This window comes from Loxodonta africana, chromosome 3, assembly GCF_030014295.1.
Source record: "Loxodonta africana isolate mLoxAfr1 chromosome 3, mLoxAfr1.hap2, whole genome shotgun sequence".
Taxonomy (NCBI): domain Eukaryota; kingdom Metazoa; phylum Chordata; class Mammalia; order Proboscidea; family Elephantidae; genus Loxodonta; species Loxodonta africana.
Window position 1 is genome coordinate 177,440,717 of NC_087344.1, and position 21,330 is coordinate 177,462,046.

General features: G+C 38.8%; 1 protein-coding gene across 2 annotated transcripts in view; it reads right to left on the reverse strand.

Moving 5' to 3' along the window:
- Positions 1-21,330, reverse strand: part of SLC30A7 (solute carrier family 30 member 7) — a 90,816-nt gene that overhangs the window by 21,181 nt on the left and 48,305 nt on the right. The window lies entirely within an intron of this gene.

A 21,330-nucleotide genomic window follows, 5' to 3' on the forward strand; every position in this document is an offset into this window, starting at 1 on the left:
GACAACATGCTTGGTAAAGTAGGTCAGTGAAAAAGAGGAAGACTGTCAACAAGATGGGCTGACACAGTGGCTGCAATAGCGGGCTCAAGCAATGATTAGGAGGATGGTGCAGGACCAGGCAGTGGTTAAAGTGCTTGGCTTAATTCAGTAATGAGATAATAAAAAAAATCCACTGCTGTAGAGTCAATTCTGACTCATAGCAACCCTACAGGACAGAGTAGAACTGCCCCATAGAGTTTTCAAAGAGTACCTGGTGGATTCGAACTGCCAACCTTTTGGTTAGCAGCCATAGCTCTTAACCACTACACCACCAGGGTTTCCAATGGGATAATAAGATACTCTATAAACTTCCCCCAGAACTTGGAGCTAAAATCAGAAAAAGGTCACACTTTCTTTTCCTTAAGCTTCTGGAACTTAGTTATAACACTTAATACATCTTGTCTTTGGACTAAAAACATTAGTAAATAACATCAAATTAGTAAATAATTAGTAATGTCTTTGTTTATATAACACTTACTAGTCTTAAAAGTGCTTTCATAAATTTTTCTAATTTGATCTTCACAACAATGTTAAGTAGCCGTTAAGAAAATTTCCGAATCAAAGAATGTCAGATGTAGGCAAAATCTGAAAAGATCACTTAGGCCAATTCTCTCGTTCCACAAATGAGGCAATAGAAAGGTTCAGACAACTTGATCTTTGTTATGCACTGACCAGAGCCAGAGCTGGGCGTGATGGTCCCAAGACTAAAAGCTCTTTGTACTACACTGCCTCATCATGGTTAAGTCCTCGGGAGTCAGAGATCATGTTATATTCTTTTTATTCCCAGAGCCTATCACAGTATTTAGTATACAGTGCTTAATGTCTGCCGAATACATGCTCTATTCAAAAATTTCAAATGCTAGTGAAATATTACTGGAAGACAGAATAGCCCTGGACTGATGTGACTTTCAACTCTTGACAGCAAACAGCTAAATAGTGAAATAGAAAAGAGCCCTCAAAATTCAGTCACCCCCAAGAAGAATCTCTAATACATAGAAGGCAAAAGAATCTTATCCTCTAATCAAGCCTACGTGACAAAGAATTATACTTAGGCAGAAGCAATCAACATTCTCAATTCTTAATTACAATTTATTATCTCAGTAAAAGCGCTTTCCTCGTTCTTATGAATAAGAAACTAAAATCACACCAGCGATGTAAGTTAAAAAAAAAATCTTAAAATGATCCATTACTTATCCTCATGAAGAGCAAAGGTCCAGATAAAGAAGAATAATGAACAGGGATTCATTATATTTTCATTATATTCCATCAAGGGGTAGAGAAATATGAGACAGTGGAATCAACGAGGCAAGAGGGCAAAAAGCTCCACAAAATATAATATGGCTTTGAGAGTAGGTTGTTGTTGTTAGGTGCCAGCTAGTCAATTCTGACTTGTAGCAACCCCATGTGAAAAAGCTCAACTGCCCCATGTGGTTTTCTTGGCTGTAATCTTTACAAAAGCAGATCATCAGGTCACTCTCCTGTGGAGCCGCTGGTTTGAAACACTAACCTTTTGGTGAGCAGCTGAGCACTTCACTGTTGCAACACCAGGGCTCCCTTGAGACTAGATTTGGCAGGAATAAATTTGGTATGTATTAAATATGGTAACATTTATACTGAAAGACAATGGGACCTGGAGTACCTCTCCACTATCTCTGTAACTAACTGAAAGCAGTGGTTAGCCTAGGATTGACAGAAGCAGGTAACGAAGCTCTTTAGGGAAACCTACGTTTTAAGAAGTACAGACTGAAGCAAAAGGACTCACTATGAAAAACCAGACAAGATGGCAAGACATATTTATGAAGACTGTCGAAACATAATTAATTACCACTCAAATAGCTTCAGAGATCTGAAGTTTTACTCCACAACAAAAATGCGGACCCTTGAGTTAGCAAAAAAGATCACCGAGAAAAACTCAAGAGGACTGGGACCAAAGTACTGATTAATCTCTAGGTTCAAAAAAGTTACTAAGAATCTGAGCTAAGCTGTTTGTCTGTCTGGTTGAAGTTAAAAATGATATATATGTAACTGATCCAATCTACAGGCTGTCCAAACCCCACCATTTCCTCACAATACTGTAATAGAGCTTTGCTTCTAGAGTATGTTGCTCTGAAGACATGTGGCGACAGAAGAGTACTGGAGAGACTAGAAAAGGGCATGCTCTAAACTATAACAAACATTTAACCTCTTAAGTGATGGAGGTGGATGGTAGTGGGTTTGGTTTGGGGCCTGGCCTATCACAACAGTGAGAGTGGTAAGATGCACCTTTCTAAGTGGACAAGGACTGGTCCTGAGCATCATGACATGGGAGTAATGACAAACACAAACGAATTTCTAAGTGCCTCCCTTCCCTGCCTTCCTTTTCCTTCTCTCCTCTCTTTTCCCATTTGTAAATGAGTAAATGAGAATCAGTTGCCGTGAAATGAGAGCATGTCACAGTAGTAAGAGTAGATACAAGAGCATTTTTTTAGGAGGGAAAACAGACAGGTAAGCAATTAACAATTATACAATGCTTCCTATACAGCAGGCACTCTTCAACACACTTCCTCCACACACAGCAATTTACAACATAGATATCATTATCATGTCACTTTAAAGACGAAAAACTGAGGCATGAAGAGGCTAAGTAACTTGCCCCAAGTCACAGAGTTAGGTGGTAAAACCAAGATTTGAACCCAGGCAGTTTGGATCGATGCTGAATGCTTTCAACTGCTTGGCCATACTGCCTCCAACAAAGCCACAGAGGTGGTTTTGCTGACTCTCCCAGAGCACCTTTGCCTATAGCAGAGCCCTGACTTGAGGAGAAGCTGATCTTAAAAGTGTGCAGGAGTCCTGGACCACAGAAATGGATGAAAAAGCTCTGGAATAGATGAACACGAGAAAGGGCCCAAGAGGACGTTGGCAAGAGGCAGTAATACCTAACAATGCCAAAGTTTTCCACTGTCTGAGAGCTGACTGGCTTGGTCAAAAATGAGCAGAAACAAATCTCTGGCACCCAATTTTCATTTGTGGCCCACATTCAATACTGATTTCCAAAACTCACATGTTTGTTAGGAGCAAACCCAACATATGAAAATAATAACCAAAGGAAAAAGAATCCTTATTTGTTCACCCAAATTAAATTTTGAAAAATATTGTGAGAATATATTTTTTATTGCAGACCTCAAAGTGTCCATTATAGTGGATGCTGAATACATTAAAACACTACATTGCTGTGGAGGACGTAAAAATCATGTTTTCAAAACATTAATTAACAGAGCAACTAACTGCATGCTCTATCAAGCAGCGGAGAATTTCAAATTAATTACACACAAATGAATAACAAACATTAAAATCAAAGAAACAAAAGGGGCTGTAATTTTTCTTTTGGAAGCAAGTAAATTGAGAGTTAAGAAATACTGTTTTCTACATTTTTTTGATTTTATTTTTTAAAGAGGTAAAACACAGACTGTAGATGATTCCAAAGTCAAACTATATAAAAAAAAAAAAAAAAAAACACAAATCAGTTTCACTTCTAATCCTTCCTCCTCCCTCTAGAGAACATCCTGAGGTAATAATACAAACTTAACAAGAAAAAAACCACCCAAAAGGAGAGTGCAATAAAGCCTATGAGAGAGTCCATAACCATGACCGAGACCTTGAGAAAGTGACAAGTAGCCTGTGTTTCCGTTTTTTCCCTCCATCCATTCACTGATACACCCATCTACCCTTCCATTTCACACTGGCAAACACCAACTCTTTTCCAGTCACTGGGTTAGGTATACAGAATACAGAAGTGAAAGACAAGGTGTGGCAAACACACCCTAGGGTGACCCCTGAACAGTCACATGCATATAATCTTCTCCCTTTGAGTATGGGTGGGGGGGGGGAGGGGGAGTCCTAGCCAACAGAATATAGCAAAGATGGAGGGATTCTGCAGATGTAACTAAGGTCCCAAATCAGTTGATCTTCAATTAATCAAAACACATTTTTCTAGATTGTTTTTTTTAGGTCCCAGTCATCCAAGCCAGAAACCTTCAACTCATCTTCAATTCCTCCTCCCTCTACCCCGATCTGTTGTTACTGCTGTGTGCCCTGGAGTTGAATGCAACAGAGTAGAACTGCCCCACAGGGTTCCTAGCTTGTAAGCTTTACCGAAGCAGATGACCAGGTGCTTTTCCTGCAGATGTGCTGGGCTCGCTAGAGCCAACAGCCTTTAAGTTAGCAGACAAGTGTTTAACTATTGTACCACCAGACAGGGCTCATTTAATCAGATAAACCCAAAACCCAAACCTGTTGCTGCCAAGTTGGTTTCGACTCATAGCGGCCCTACAGGACAGAGTAGAACTGCCCCATAGGGTCTGGTGGATTTAAACTGCTGACCTTTTGGTTAGCAGCCAAATGCCATTTAACCAGATGAAAGCCCTTAAAAGAGGGACTGGGGCCTTCCCTGAGGTCTGAGCCTCTCTCCCGCTGATCTGGAAGAGGTGAGCAGTCATGAGTTCAACAGCTTCAAGGAGATTAACTCTGCCAACAACCGCATGAGCCTGGAAGAGGATCCACAAGAGCCTCAGATGACACCACAGCCCCAGCCGACACCCTGATTGCAGCCTTGTGAGACCGTGTGCTGAGGACCCAGTTAAGCCATGGCCAGAATCCTGACTCACTGAAACTGTCACATAACAAATGGTGTTGTTTTTAGCCAGTATGTTTGTGGTAATTTGTTACACACCAATATAAAAGTAATGCATATGGTGATTCTCTTCCAGTCTGGCAGAAGGAGAAACATTTAAACAAACAAGTTTAATGAAATGTGACAGATGATATAACAGAAGCATTCAGGGCACCAAAAAAAAAAAAAATCAGTTAATTCTACATACCAAAACCAAAGCCAAAGCCGTTGCCATGGAGTTGATTCCGACTCACAGCAACTCTACAGGACAGAGTGGAACTGCCCCATAGGGTTTCCACGGAGCAACTGGTGGATTCCAACTGCCAGCCTTTTTGATTAGCAGCTGAGCTCTTAACCACTGCACCATCAGGGCTCCAGGGAGCTATTAAGGAACTACATAGTAGTGGCACAACAGGCTTCACAAATAAGATGTCCCTTGAGTTAAGCCTTACAAGAGGTATTCGAAGGTAGATGTTAGCAGGGAAGACATTCTAAGGAGAGGATACTCGGTGATCAGAGACACAGAGCTATGAAGAAAAGACATTATATTCTAAAAAGCGCAAAAATTTTGGTACTACTGGAATTTAGGCCAGGAGTCTTCAAACTGGAGTACATACAGGGGTATGTATTATATTCCAATTACATCAATCACAAAGAATACCCTTGGCAGTACCCACAGACTTTCCAACAGTTGTTGGGAATAGTTTTAGGAAACAAAATTCCTGATCTTCTGCTTCCACAGGTACCCATTCCTAAAACACCAGTCTGAGACCATCCCTCTAGCAGGCAGCTCTCAGATGCTCCCCTCTCATTTCACAATTACTATTCAATCGCTTGATAAAGGAAAAGCATACGTCTCACTCAATGCAAAATATTACTAAGGCAAACTGTGGCAGGGTTTAAAAATCTTTGAGGTGCTATTACAGATTGAATTGTGTCCTTCAAAAATATGTGTTGTAAATCCTAAAGCCTATTCCTGTGGAAAATGAGCTCTGGTGATGCAGTGGTTAAGTGCTCGGCTGCTAACCAAAAGGCTGGCAGTTGGAATCCACCAGCCACTCCATAAGAGGAAGATGTGGCAATCTGCCTCCATAAAGATTACAGGCTGGGAAACCCAATGGGGCAGTTCTACCCTGTCCTACAGGGTCACTATGAGTTGAACTCATAGCAACGGGTTATGGTGTTGGATGTATAACCATCTTTGGGAATAGGGTTTTCTTTGCTATGTTAATGAGGCCACATCAGTGTAGGGTGTGGTGTGTCTTAACCCAGTCACCTTTGAATAATAAAAAGAGCGGATTAAGCACAGAGAGAAGGACTCAGATGGGGGAAGATAAATGCCACCCCATGTAAAGTTTACCAAGGAACCTAGGGGCAGGTGCTGAAAAGAGTCAAGGACCTTCGCCCAGAGGTGACAGAGAGAAAGCTTTCCCCTACAATCAGGGCCCAGAATTTGAACTTCTAGACTCCTGAACTGTGAGAAAATAAACTTTGTTCATTAAAGCCACCTACTTGTGGTATTTGTTATAGCAGCACTAAGAAACTAAAATAGGTAGCAAAAAAGGAAAAGAAACAATGTGAAATATAACAGCAACATAAACCTGAGGTATAGCTGTGTGTCTTTCCCTGCCTTATATGCATTGCTATCCAGGGCAAGGCATAGAAACAAGGTCCTCTGGCCCACGCTGCGATGTTCTGGGTCCAGATATACTGTAAAGTGGGATGGCAGGAGTGATGAGAACTTTATTAATGATCTATCCTACTCTATCTCCCAAATACTAACAAAGAATATATCACTGTTGAACGAAGTTCCATGAAGTCTTTGTCAAGCAACAGTAAAAAATTTCACCTCTTGCAATGTCATTTATTTATAAAATATAAAACAAAAAAATCCCATTGCCATCAAGTCAATGGCAGAACGGGGTAGAACTGCCCCATAGGGTTTCCAAGGCTGTAATCTTTACAGAAGTAGCCTGCCACATCTTTCTCCTGTGGAGTGGATGGCTGGTTTGAACCACTGACCTTTTGGTTAGTAGTCGAGCACTTAACCACCATGCCACCAAGACTCTTCTTATAAAATATACAGCCCTGAAAATAGTTATTAATGCTTTTAAGGAGGAGGGAGCCCTGGTGGTGCAGTGGTTACAAGCTTGGCTGCAAACCAAAAAGACTGGCAGTTCAAACCCACTAGCCACCCCTTGGAAACTCTATGGAGCAGTTCTACTCGGTCCTACAGGGTCGCTGTGAGTCGGAATCGACTCAAGGACAACAGGATAAGGAGGAAAGCTGGGAGTATTAGTTAAAAAAAGTAAACAGCTTAAATATTGTCATCAAAGTTGGCTTTAGAAATCTCATATGAAAACCATTATAGTTAGGCAATCATACTTGATAGTGATAACACGTAGCGTATAAAACCAAAAAGCAAACTTATAGTGTACACGTGATAGGAAAAAAACAAGTTACACACCAAGGCTATCACTGGAATTCATTCAATCCCCAATTCAGACAACACTCTACTTCATAATATGCATGAAATGGCAAAGAACATAGTTCAGCAGACTGTAGCAAAAATCTGTATCTAGACAGATAAAATATATCCATTACATGTCGATGAATCCAAAGATGTTCCCAACTATTTCTAGTAAATTATTTACATCTGCTATTACAGCTACAAAACAAACAAAAACATGTCATTAGGGGTATGACTATGGTATGTAAAAACCTGTGCAGAGATTTTCAAAACTCTGGCTACTTTTATTCCAGAATGTGGGGTTCCACTGGGACTGTGCAATTATTTGGCATAAGAGTGGTCATATTACTCATGTTTATGCTCTAAGCACTATTTTAATTTGAAAACACTTATTTAAAAAAAAAAAAAACAGGAAAACTAGCCTTGGTTCCCAAAAATATTAGTATTGATTTCTATCAAGTGCTGGAGGTCACTACTAAAAAGATATTAAAATGCATGCCTTTTCAAAGTACTATGTGAGGAAACCAGGTTTTGATACAATCAAAAGTTAGATGGGGGATAAATACACTTATTTAACAGAAAATTAGAGTAAGATTTTTTCTGACCAAAAAAAAAAAAAAAAAAAGATGGGAATGATTTGACTGGGTTGATGATGAAGACTAGCTTTGCCAATTAGGTTAGACAGAGGATATTCCCATAAATCAAATGAGCTTTATTTGCAGTTTGAAGGTTTTGGTTAAAACATATTAAACACAAGTAATTTAAAGCTTCCAATATGAGCCATAAATAGGAAATCACAGCATTGGATGTTCTGAATTACAGCATAAATTTGCAATCAAGCAGCTTCTCACATGGGTATACAGGATGTTTTGTAGGCAATACCGCAGGTGTTGACTTACTTAACATTGATTAATTTTCCCCAGCAACACTGTGAAGGCCAACCAATTCCAAGAATACGCAAAATGCTAGGCAGAAATGAAGAGCTACACTAGCACTAATACACTAATCTATATGCACCCCTACTGGATGAGTCCTGCTTCTTCCCCTTAAACAGAGACAGTTTGAATAATTTCTCAGGAAAATATTCTATATCAGCACTTTAAGATGTAATCTCTGACTTTCACCTTCCACCATGATCTGAAAATATCTACGTACTTACTCTAGGTTATAGAGCAAAGAAGAGATTCTGACATTCTAGCAGTTCATAACGTAAATGGTTCCTGGTTATCTCTACTAGAATCTGTAATATCTAATTAGTTTCTACTTTTTAGTATTTTCTGTCTTCAGATTCTGATAGCTCAGTAACTGCACATCCTTGAAGTAGACTATATCCTGTGAATTCCTCCTTCCTACCGTTAGCCTTGGCTTCTAACATGCTAAAGGGATCATGTGTAAACACTCCACGAAGAGGCAGTTCATCATACAATTATGAAAGTTAGAAGTCACCCCCGAAATCCATATTTGAGGAAACAGAGGTCCAGAAAATTGAATGTCAGAGCCAGGACTATAACCCAAGCCTCCTGATTCCCAGTCTAGGTCACTAGAATTCAACAAATATTACTCTATACAATCATAATTATACAAAGACGAATACTACAGCCCCAAGCTCATGCACTGGTATGGATATATGTGTAGACAGAGATCCACTACTATACCCAGTGCCATCATTAAAAAAAAAAAAATGATACATTTAGAGTTACACACAAATACTTTAGAAACAGAAGAAAAAGCTTCATGGAAGGATCTGCATTAGAGTTAAGCCTTAAAGGACTGTTAGGACTGTCATGGGAAGATGATGAGGAAGAATGGTATTCCAGGTAAGACTACTATGAGCAAAGGTACAGAAGCAGCGGAGCACAGAATATTCTCTATAAATAACAGGTAACAGAATTAAAACAAAGGGTAGTCTGACATGCAGTAACTGCTGTGGAAAATAACTCTGGCTGGAAAGGAAGGCTGGAGGCAGATAACAGAGGACTCGGAGCACTATGATCACAGGAGATTTATTCTGCAAGCAATGGTGAGATACCAACAGTTATAGAACAAGGGCCCTTGATCAAACTATCATTGATTCTTGTATTTGCCTTGTTCATTTTTCTAGTATAGCTCTGCATTGTTTGTATTTGTGTACAGGTCTACCTCTCACACTACTTGATGAATTCTGTATCCCACTTCTCCGGCACCATGAACCATACTCATGGTAAGTTTCCCTAATTCAGGGACAAACCCTCTACAAACCAAGTAAGTCCGTACTACAAAACAGTAAGGCATAAATAGAAGAAAGAAGAAGGGAAATGTTTCGATTTTTAATCAAAGAACTGTACATACATACTATCATTAGACCTTAAATTATTGCTAACAAGTCTGGTTATATTACACCATTAATTTATTGCTTACTTTTCTTCTTTATAATAGAAACATAAACCATAAACCACAAAACAGCAAAATTAAACAGTTCCTTATTGGAACGAACAGTTCTAAAATTTTGGGGGAGGAGGGTAAAGGAGCAATATGCTGATTTTGAATTTCTTCTTTCATTTTAGCTTTTCTACTTCAACAGAGTCAATGATGAAATATATAATATTTCCTTGGAGGAGCTATAATTTAAATATGCCAGCAACACAAATGACAGGGTTAGACTAAAAGTAGAACTACCATGCTGTTGCTGAAGCTATGCTCCTATTTCTTTTACCTGAATTCAATAAGTAGCTCCTCTCATTTGACTTTGGGTAGACTTTGTCTCTAGCTTGGAGGAAAACAATACAATGTGCAGTGTTTTTGCTGTTAAAAAGGAAATAAATGAATTTCAACAAAGGAGTACTGGATTACTCAAATTGGAAGGTGGTATCTCAGAAGGCTCTGTTCACCTTGCTTTCACACAACCATTTTAGATTTGTGATACAGCGCTTCTCTCACTTACACATAAATACTTTAACCGGAGATACTGTCCATTAGTCATTTTCTAAAGATGTTGTTGTTAGGTGCCATCGAGTCAGTTCTAACTCATAGCAACCCTACGTACAACAGAACGAAACACTGCCCGGTCCTGCACCATCCTCATAATCACTGCTATGTTTGAGTCCACTGTTGCAGCCACTGTGTCAATCCATCTCACTGACAGTCTTAGCTTCTATAGTTTCTAGTTAAAATATGATGAGGGAAAAAAAGTAAAAGCTTTACTATGTACCTAAAACAATTTTTGCTTGGAAGTAAAGTGCTTAAAAGTGTTAACTAATTTCCTAAAACTCCAGTGACTCATAAGAATCTGAATGTTCCGGAAGCTGAGGATTGCAACAAAGGCCACCCCTACTGCTGCACCATGGAAGCTGCAGGACCTAAAGAAACAGGCTGAGTTACCATAATCACCAACAAAAGTGCTGACAGATGGCACAGGCTGAGGCCTAAGTAAAACACAGGTGGTTCCTAATTTACAAATTGGCTTGTTTTAAGGTATTTTTTTTTTTTTATTTAAAAACGCAAATGGTTAAGTGCTCGGCTGTAATGGAAAGGTTGGTGGTTTGAACCCACTCAACATCCCCTTGAGAGAAAGACATGGTAATCTGCTTTCATAAAGATTATAGCCAAGAAAACCCATGGGGCAGTACTACTCTGTTACAGCGAGTCGCTATGAGTCAAAACAGACTCAATGGCACCTAAGAACAACAATTTGAGAACCACCATTTTCCCATAGGAAACAATGTAAGAAGTGGTTAGGTTCTACAATCCAAGCATAGTGCTAATATATTAAACTATAGTAACTGAGTACAGTTTTTTAAAGGAAAAATGCAAGGAGTTTCAAATAAGAACATGGAAAACACAACTCCCTCCAGACTGCAATCCTAGTGACCAAAAAAATATGCTCCCTTTTCACTGGCCAGAAGATAACCTCTGCCCTGGAAATAGCCAATTCCTGGAACTAGAAGTTGCAACTCTTCGGAGGCTTTGACAATACAGGAACATTTATGAATTGTGTGTGTGTATACTGATGCGGGGGGAGAAGGAGGGGAGATTTCGCTCAATATATTCATAAGTGGTATATCGGTGGTTGTGAGAATTGAATTAGTGCCTGATACTGTATCCTCAGAACCTAAGAAAATGTCAAGGACAAAGCAGGAGGTTCAACGAAAACTACCCAGTGCTTTCTAAATGATATTCCTGCATTATTTGGTTGTCAGTGCAAAATTCCTTTAAGCAAAATCACGCTTTTTCCATATTTTCTAAGATCCTCTGCCAGCTTTTTTAATCCAGCGTTCTTCATCTGAACCACAGAACGTGGAACTATTTGAATGACTATTTCTCAATTTTCTCAAAGATAATAAGTACCTGACCAGTTCCTTTCTAGATGCACAGGTGAGGAGATGACAATTACATACACTGGATGCCTCAGGTGATCGGCTGAATTCTCTCCAGAAATTCCAGTTGAGAAAGGCTGTTTAACTAATCAGTATTTATAAATGTTTGCTCTATGATGATTTACTTTATATATGATTAAGAATTACAATTTTTTATGCAATGTTCTCATCTGTTAAATTTACAATATGGATACATATATACAAGCAGCAAATAAAAATCTAGGGAAACTATTTACCTTCATCTTACTCCTCAAAAGTATAGCTCATAACTTCACTTGAAAGGTAAACCACAAAGGAAATTGTCAGGCAACGCCCAAAACCGTTTAAAAAAAAAACACTCCATAATGTCTCATATATATGAGTGTTTTAAGATTTAGTTAAGCTTCCTACATGTTAAAAATGCTTACTTTATAGGCCACAGATAATTCTCTTTTTAACCAAGAAATCAATTTTTGTCAAATCCAGTATCTGGTTCAAATCCTATACTCATTACCAATGATGATAATCTGTGATTAAGAATTTCAAATTTATCATTTTCTTTTCATTACTGCATATTTTTGCACTTTGTACCTCTATGGCCTTTATCTGTCATTTCTAATGGTTGTACCACTGTTTGTCCCTAAAAGTTGAGGTACTTTTTCTTCAATATTACAAGAAATAAATATGTTATATAAAAACTTCTTGCACCTAACACAAAAACATTTTGTTTCAGTTAAAAATCTTTTCTTGTACTTACAAATGATTATTGTAAAAGGGTACAAAGAACCGTAAGATCACACCTGGTGAAAACTGCAGAAAACTGATTGGAAAAAAAAACAACAACAGGGCTTCAGAAATTATCACGCCACTAACAGAGCCTATTTCAGCATCCTAATTATATTTTTTATTTTCCATCAAGCATAGGTACCCTTTTTATTTAAATGAATCAAAGATCAAGCTACAGATCTATGTAAATGGTACTGCTTTTAAATTGCAGTGAGATTCAAAGCTACAACTAGTCATTCTGATTTCTGTTTTTTAGCTATGAATTCATTTTCCATTCCAATTCACTTCACTAATAGGAAAAAAAGAGCAAAACCATTCTGAAACCTCTAATAGAAAGTGTATTTTCAAAACATAAAAAACTACATTCTCACAATTATACTCCTGCTTTTCACTGGCAAACAAAATTCATCACAGTACGGCCCGGTTTTACCTAGAAATTTATATCATCCTTTGACTATTTCAGAAAATGTTGAGAGAAACATTGTTTTTTCCCCTAAGAAATCAGTTTTACTCTGGAAATGAGAATGAACACTGGGTAGTCTGGAAGGGAAAGTCGTGTATTTATTTCCATGGTGCATTCTAAACAGAGCAACATTTAGACCTAGAAAATATATAAAGAGCGTATATGTATATTTACAGTAAATATACATATGAATTAAGGGTAAGAAAATCACTTCATTATAGTCTATTTTGTTGATTCGTTAAGAGTTTTTAGCTATTTCTTAAAATCAGCCTTGGCTACTTAGGCAAACTCTTAACCAATTTGAAATACATCAAAGAGTGATCCCTTTGCAAGTGTTTCAACATCATGTAAACATTTAAGTAAATTAAGTTTGCTTTCTTAACAGAAAATGGAATTCTTTACTTTGGGGCTACCTTTTTTTTTTTTTAAATTGTTCTTTTAATAAACTGCTTCTTTTTGGATATGGTTTCAGATTCCCATATTATCGTTTTCAGTTGATGTTGAGTCAATTCCAACTTAGGGCTACCCCACGTGTCACAGAACTGTGCTCCATAGGATTTTCAAGGCTGTGACTTTTCGGAAGCAGGTCACCAGGCCTGTCTTCTGAGGTGCATCTGGGAGGTTTGAATCACCAACCTTTTGGCTAATAAATGAGCGCTTAACCGTCTGCAACACCCAAAGATTCCACAAAATTTTCTGCTTTTTTTCAGGCTTAAGTCAGAAATGTTGGTTTACCTTAGACAAATCAGAAAAGCAGCATAATGTAAAAGTTACACCACCCAGAGCAAACTCACATTCAGGGACATATGTACTGTATTTCCCCCTCATACATGTAAAGATAAACATATAATTTAGAAACACCCTTTTTACAAGAGTACTTTTTATATGTTGCTCTGTACCTTGTTGTCATTTATTATTGAATTTAAGCCTTTGTTACCGAATAATTAATCCTAAAACTTTAAAGACTTAAAATAATGATTCTCTTCCATCCAGAGCCTGTGAAAGCACTGATATTGACCACGCTTAATAATTAGAACATATACGAGAAAGTAAACGTCATAAAAAATAAAAATAAAAAAGACTAAATATTAATGTAAAGAACTTCGAAGGACAGAGAAGCAAGGGTGGGGGTCTGAGAACCATGGTTTCAAGGGACATATAGGTCCAACTGGCATAACAAAGTTTATTAAGAAAATGTTCTGTATCCCACTTTGGTGAGTGGCATCTGGGGTCTTAAAAGCTAGTAAGCGGCCATCTAAGGTACCATCAATTGGTCCCAACCCACCTGGAGCAAAGGAGAATGAAGAACACCAAAGACACAAGGAAAACATGAGCCCAGGAGACAGAAAAGGCCATATAAACCAGAGGCTCCATCAGCCTGAGACCAGAAGAACTAGATGGTGCCAGGCTACCACCAATGACTGCCCTGACAGGGAACACAACAGAGAGTCCCTAACGGAGCAGGACAAAAGTGGGATGCAGAACTCAAATTCTAGTAAAACGACCATACTTAATGGTTTGACTGGGACTGGAGGGACCCCAGAAGACATGGCCCTTGGACTCCCTGTGAGCCCAAAACTAAAATCATTCCTGAAGCCAACTCTTCAGGTAAAGACTGGACAGGACCATAAGATATTAAATGATGCTTGTGAAGAGTGTGTTTATCTCAAGTAAATAGATGAGACTAAATGGGCAGCTCCTGTCAGGAGGCAAGATGAGAAGGCAGAAAGGGGACTGGAGCTGGCTAAATGGACACGGGAAATACAAGGTGGAAAGGAGGAGCATGCTGTCACATTGTAAGAAGAGCGACTAGGGCCACATAGCAATGTGTGTATAAATTTTTCTATGAGAAACTAATGAGAACTGTAAACTTTCACTTAAAGCACAATTTAGAAAGAAATTAATGTAAAGAAATACTGTTAACAGTGGTAATGTGACTCTGGGTATTGTGATGCTATCTGATTTTTCTTTATACTTTTCAGCATTTCCCAAATTTTCTATAATGACCCTGTATTACTTTTATAATTAGAAAAAAAGAAAAAAATTAAGTCAGAATATAATTTTATGTGCATAATACAAACAAAATTACTAAGAAAAAAACAAAAGAGGATGAGAATGAAAGAAAAAAGCCAAAAGAAAACCCACAAAAATATTAACATGGTTCTCCTGGCTGATAGAATGATAGGTTATTTTTTTATTCTTTTCTATATTTTACCAAGTTTCTTTGTCTACATATTTCTATAACTAAAAAAAGAACTACTTTAAGTATGTAATTTTCATTAAATCCTCAGCCTCTTCTCTGAATATTTGTAGCAAGTTCTGAGGACACTGTGTTCCTGACAAGCTGTGAAGGAATGCTATTTTCTCTCCTATACTGTAAGTACAAGCAGCACTGTGGCTCATCAGTTATGAGCTAGGCTGCTAACCCGCCAGCGGCTCCATGGAAGAAAAGACCTGGCCATCTGCTGCAGTAAAGATTACGGCCTAGGAAACCCTGCAGGGCCATTCTACTCTGTCATATAGGGTCTCTATGAGTTGGAATCAACTCAATAGCACACAACAGCTCTCAGTATTACCGGGGCTTGTGCTAAGGTAAATGTCCTCCTTGTTTATCACTACTACTTCTAGATCACTGTTCCTCCTAAACCAAAAAAAAACAAAAAACCCAAACCTGTTGCCGTCGAGTCGATTCCAACTCAAAGTGACCCTAAAGGACAGTGTAGAACTGCTCCATAGGGTTTCCAGGGAGCGGATGACCTGGTTAGCAGTCAAGCTCTTTAGCACTGTGCCACCAGGGCTCCTTTAATGTTCGTGCCATGGGAGGATTCCATCCTCTACCCACTCTAGTGGCCACTGTTAAAAATCTTGATAGCTCCCTTCAGTCACTGAAAAGTTTACAGGCCAGCTTATTATCTTTCCGCCTCTACTCCTTCCATTCCTCTTGATTTAAATATTCATGTGGATAACCCATCCAACACTTGGCCTTCACATGATCTCATCTTCTACCTCATGTCACACACCCACTCCTAGGATCAGACCTTGGGCCTTAAGACCTCAACTTCAAGCATCTCACAATCTGAAACCTTCCTATGTCCCCTAATACTGACCCTAACACTCATTCTCCCCAATCAGAACCTCCAGTCTATTATCCTATTCATTTTTTTTTTGGAGCTTCTATCACTACCCTTAAATCTTTATTTCCTACCACTATAATCCCTGCCTTGCCCCTTTCTCACTCTGTCACTACTCGCCTGACAAAACTCCAAACCTGTTAAATTCAATTCTGTCTATTCCATATCTTTTACCAAGTGGCTATATAAGATGGCGGAAAAAAAAGTACATAACCATGATGGTTGTTTTCACTTTAAATTCATGACTACAAACCTCAAAGTGGGCTCTGAGTACAGCCAGGCAATCACAATGCTTTCCCGGGAAGAGTTGACTCTCCTGGAGATCTCCATTGCCTCACCCTCCCTTCTCTCTGGAGACTACATTCTGATCAGGCTTTCAGTCTCCTGGCTCTTGTGAAACCACTCTCATCTAAGTAGCCAATTATCAGTCTCAGGGTTGATTACTTCCTTTTTTGAAACACTTTCTTCACATGGCTTCTAAAACAGTGCATGCTTGAGTCTTTCCTCTCATGTTACTGGCCTTTCCGCTTTACTCACCTTTGCCAGAGCTGCCTCCTCTTCCTCTCCTCTACCAGGGCTCAATCCTCAGACCTCTTATCCTCTCTGTGTACGGTCATTCTCTGTATAAACTCATCCAACGTCATGGTTTTACATACTATACATATGCTGATGACACCCAAATTCACATCTTCACCCCAACTTCTCTTCTGAACTCTAGACACAAGTATCTACCACTGTCTGCCCTGCTCACTGCAGTCCATCTACATCGCCCTTCTTGCTGCCCCGCCAACGTGTCAGGCAAGCTCCCACTTCAGTGTGTTTACACTTGACATTCCCTCTACCAGGAATGCTCTTCCTCTCAACATTCAGCTCTCTGCTCAAATGTCACCTTACCCAGAAGCCTTTCCAAGCCCTCCTAAAATACCATTCCCAAGCCCTACTTCACAGCATTTATCACCACACGAAATTATATCACCTATGTGTATGTTCATCTGCTGTACTGTATCCCCTAGTAAAAATGTAAGTTCCACCAGGGTAGTGTATTTGCCTACATTATTTTTCTGGCACAGAGTAGGCCCTCAAACAGCTGCTAAATGAATTTAAGATACATTAAAGTCTTCTGGTTATCTCCACGGGAGAAGATTATGAGAACATTACAACACATAATTATACATTTCAGTAATATTTGAATATTTTCTAATCAGCAAGTGTTACTTTTGTTATCAGAAGAAAAAAAAGCAAATGAAATGGTAAGACTTAATAACAATGAGAAAGAATCAAATTATATGCACTACATACTTATGTAAATGAAAATCAGCCAATGAAAACCCTACGGACCACAACATTCCGTTCTCACGCATGGGGTCACTTCAAGTCAGGAGCAGACTTGATGGCAGCCAACAACAACTGAGAAAAAGTTTTATAAGTAGGTCAGTAGGACCTAGAAAAGCATGACAAATAGGATTTATTTTGATTGGTTGATTTATTACAGCTGTTTGAAGCACTGGGCAGAAAGGAGCCCTAAAGGTAAAATGATTTAGCAGGAAAGAATACCAAAGGATGTCTTCCAGGAGAATGGAAGGGGTGGGAAAGGTGGCATTCATGCCAGATAAATGCTGCTCTAGTTTTAGTGGGCTAGTCTATACGTAGACTATTTTCCAATCCTTCATATTCAGCTGACTGCTCTCAAGAATTTCATATTTGTATACCGAAGATACAGGAAGATAAAGACCAAAGAAGGATTGATGCATTTGAATTATGGCATTGGTGAAGAATACTGAATATACCATGGACTGCCAGAAGAACAAATTTGTCTTGGAAGAAGTAAAACTAGAATGCTACTCGGAAGAAAGGATAACGAGACTTCGTCTTGCTTACTTTGGACACATTTTCAGGCAGAACCATTCCCTGGAGAAAGACATAATGCTTGGTAAAGTAGAGGGTGAGCAAAAAAAGAGGAAGACCCTCAACAGGATACACTGACACAGTGGCTGCAACAATGGGCTCAAACATACCTACTATTGTGAGAATGGCACAGAAGCAGGCAACATTTCATTCTGTTATACATGGGGTCACTATGAGTTGGAAATAACTCAATAGCACTTTAACAACAACAACATATTCACTGCCTATTTGAAATTTCCATTTAAATGCCTAATGAGAGATTTTAAACTTAATAACAACCAAAACAGAACTTCTAATCCGCAGTCCCCTCCAAAAGCAAACAAAAGATCAAAAAATAAAAACAAAAGCATTGCTCTTCCCCATCTTTCCTCTTTCAGTAAAGGCACCTTCATTCACTCAGCTGTTCTAGTAAGAACCCTAGGAGTTATCCTTGATTCTCCTCTTTCACTCATCCCTGACCCATATGTTTACACAGAAGCAAATCTTGTTAGTGCTACTCCCAAAGCATTTTCTAACTTTATCTGTGTTTTTCCATCTCCAGGATTAGTACTTTAGGCCAAACCAAAAAAAAAAAAAACAAAACCAAACCCAGTGCCATCAAGTCGATTCTGACTCATAGCGACCCTATAGTACCGGGTAGAACTGCCCCATAGAGTTTCCAAGGAGCGCCTGGCGGATTCAAACTGCTGACCTTTTGGTTAGCAGTCGTAGCGCTTAACCACTACACCACCAGGGTTTCCACTTTAGGCTAAGCCACCATCAACTCTCACCTGGCCCACTGCAGTAGTATGCTAGCTGGTCTGCCTCTCCGCTCTCCTGTCCCCTTGTATTACCAACAAAGCAGCCAAAATGATTTAGAAAAAACAGAAATCAAATAATGCCATTCCACTACGGCTTCCACTGCATTTGGAAAAAAATCCCTGGTCTATCTGTCCAACTTTATTTCAAACCACCTCCTCCCCACAAAACAAAACAAATCCATTGCGACTGTGTCGATTCCAACTCATCGCAGCCCTATAAAGACAGAACAAAAGTGCCCCATAGGGTTTCCAAGGCTGTAAATCCTTACGGAAGCAGACTGCCACATCTTTCTCCCATGGAGCGGCTGGTGGATTTGAATAGCTGACCTTGAGGTTAGCAGCCAAGTGCTTTAACCAGTGTACTGCCAGGACACCTTATCTCAAACTACTTTCTCCTTACTCCCTATGCTTCAGCCATACTGGCCTCCTTTGAGTAGCAAAGGTGTTTTCACTACAGGGCTGGCTTTTATACAAGCTGTTCCCTAGACTAAATGCTCCTCCTCTGGCAGGCTCTTTTGTGACATTCAAATCTGAGCTTCACTGCTCTCTTCAGCAGTCTTCCCTTATCGCTCAAACTAAAGTGCCAACTCACTCGTGGTCACGTTATCCTAACTCTGTACGATACAAACAACTACTTGAAATTTGAATAAATTACTTATTAGTTATCTTCCTCCCCTACTATCATGTAAGATCAAAACAGCAGGGACCCTGTCTTCTTCATCTCCCTGGCCAGAGAGCAAGCTTAATAAATAGCTGTTGAATACGGTTTGTGCAGTTTTTTTTTTTTATATTTCAGTTAAAAAGTTATGTCTCTCTCCTACTCTTCCCCACCCTGAGTCCCCATGTGGGTATGTGCATGCACACACATTCATTTATTCATATTTGTAGAATAACTGAATGGGAGTAGAATTAAGTGAGAAGTCCCTAAAAAACATGAATTTAATTTTTATTCAAACGTGCTGCATGCCACCTTTTTGTCAGGCAGAATTAAGCGCAGACTTTACAAATGAGGAAAAGCAGTCTGCCCTCACGGAGCTTGAAAGAGAGATGCAAAGACCGGCTATTTCAGTACAGTAAGTAGCTGCCATGAAAGGGGGCAGCAGAAGGCTCATAGGTGTAGTTAACCCAGACTGGGAGGTGGAGATTTAGAAAATGCTTCCTGAAGGGACTGCCATTAAAACTGAAATCTGATCTGAAGGGAAAGAGAGAGAGAGGAGAGAGAGAAGAGAGAGGGGAGAGAGAGAGAGAGAGAGAGTGTGTGTGTGTGTGTGTGTGTGTGTGTGTGAGGGGGGTCGGGGAGGGAGTGGAGAGGGGGCAGGTAGTGTAAGTAAGAGGATTTTGAGCAGAGGAAATCTGAGCAAAGCCAGCTTATCACATATTCAGGGAACTGAAACTAATTTATTACAGCTGGAGAGCAGAGTATAAAGTTAGAACTAATGAGAGACTGAAGAGGTGTCTGGAGTAACATCATGAAGCCCTTTTAAAGGGGTCCTGAGGATAAAAAAAAAAAGCCACTGAAGAATTTAAAACACACGATAATTTTTAAGCGTACTATAACGCTTACTAAAGAAATTATTTTGGCCATGGTGTTGAGAAAAGTTTAAAGCAAGACTGAGAGGCCAATCTGGAGGCTGTTTTAGTCTTCCACGTAAGCAACAAAAAGTAGCCAGGATTAGTAACAGCAGAAACAGAGAAAACTGAATGTTAAGATTATGCTATAACGGGAAGAAATAAGTAAGAATTATAAAACAGAATATAACGAACACTGAAAGCACAAGTAAAACAGTACAAATGGAAGTTATCAAATCTATCAGGGGTTAGGTTTCACAGAATATGTGATATCTAAGCTGAACTTTTTCCAAACAGGAAGATGTACAAAGATGGAGAAAGGCACTCCAGGCTTTACAGAAGACTTACATGGCAGAGTTGCTTAACAGTACAAATAAGGAATTTTTAAAAAATAACCTACACGTGTAATATATGCATTCTATTTTTAAGAAAAATCGTAAACTTCTCATTTATGACTAATTTTAACAGATTACAACTTCAACACAATCTATTAAACAAGTTTATTCTACTCAGCTACAAGCTATAAAAATCATTACAGTCTGCCCCCTAGTAGGTCTTTGTTATTATTACAAAATAGTTCTACTGATAGTTCTACTGATGCTACAAAAAAGCTCCAATAGAAAATTCATACTTTTAAATAATTGAAGACTATTAAATAAAAGTACATATTATCTTATTATTCTGATAAATTGCATAAATAATAAAATATGACAGAGTGAGATAAGCTTGGGATAATAACTACATAATCTAATTCAGCAACATTTATTGAGAAATGAGACACACGTACATGCACACACACACATAATCCATATACCTTTACATACACGTAGGCACTAGAGAGATAAAGAGCTAAGAGATCCTTCCTCAAGACTTTTATAACCTAGATAAGGAGACACACATAAATATACTTTGGGGAACATTTTTACAAGACTTTTGCAACAATAATGTTATTTTTACAAAGTAAAAATAGTTCTAGCACAATGTGCTGACTATTCATTTGCATTTGACAGTAAGATACAGGTATCACAGGAATAAGATTCTAACTATAGTTAACACATTTTACATTTCCAATATTTTACTTTACAAATGTAGTGTTGGATTCAAGAAAATTACTACTGATTGGAATTGTGAACCAAAAAGTTTAATTGTTAAATACCAAAACGGCACATCAAACTGTAGGTAAGAAAT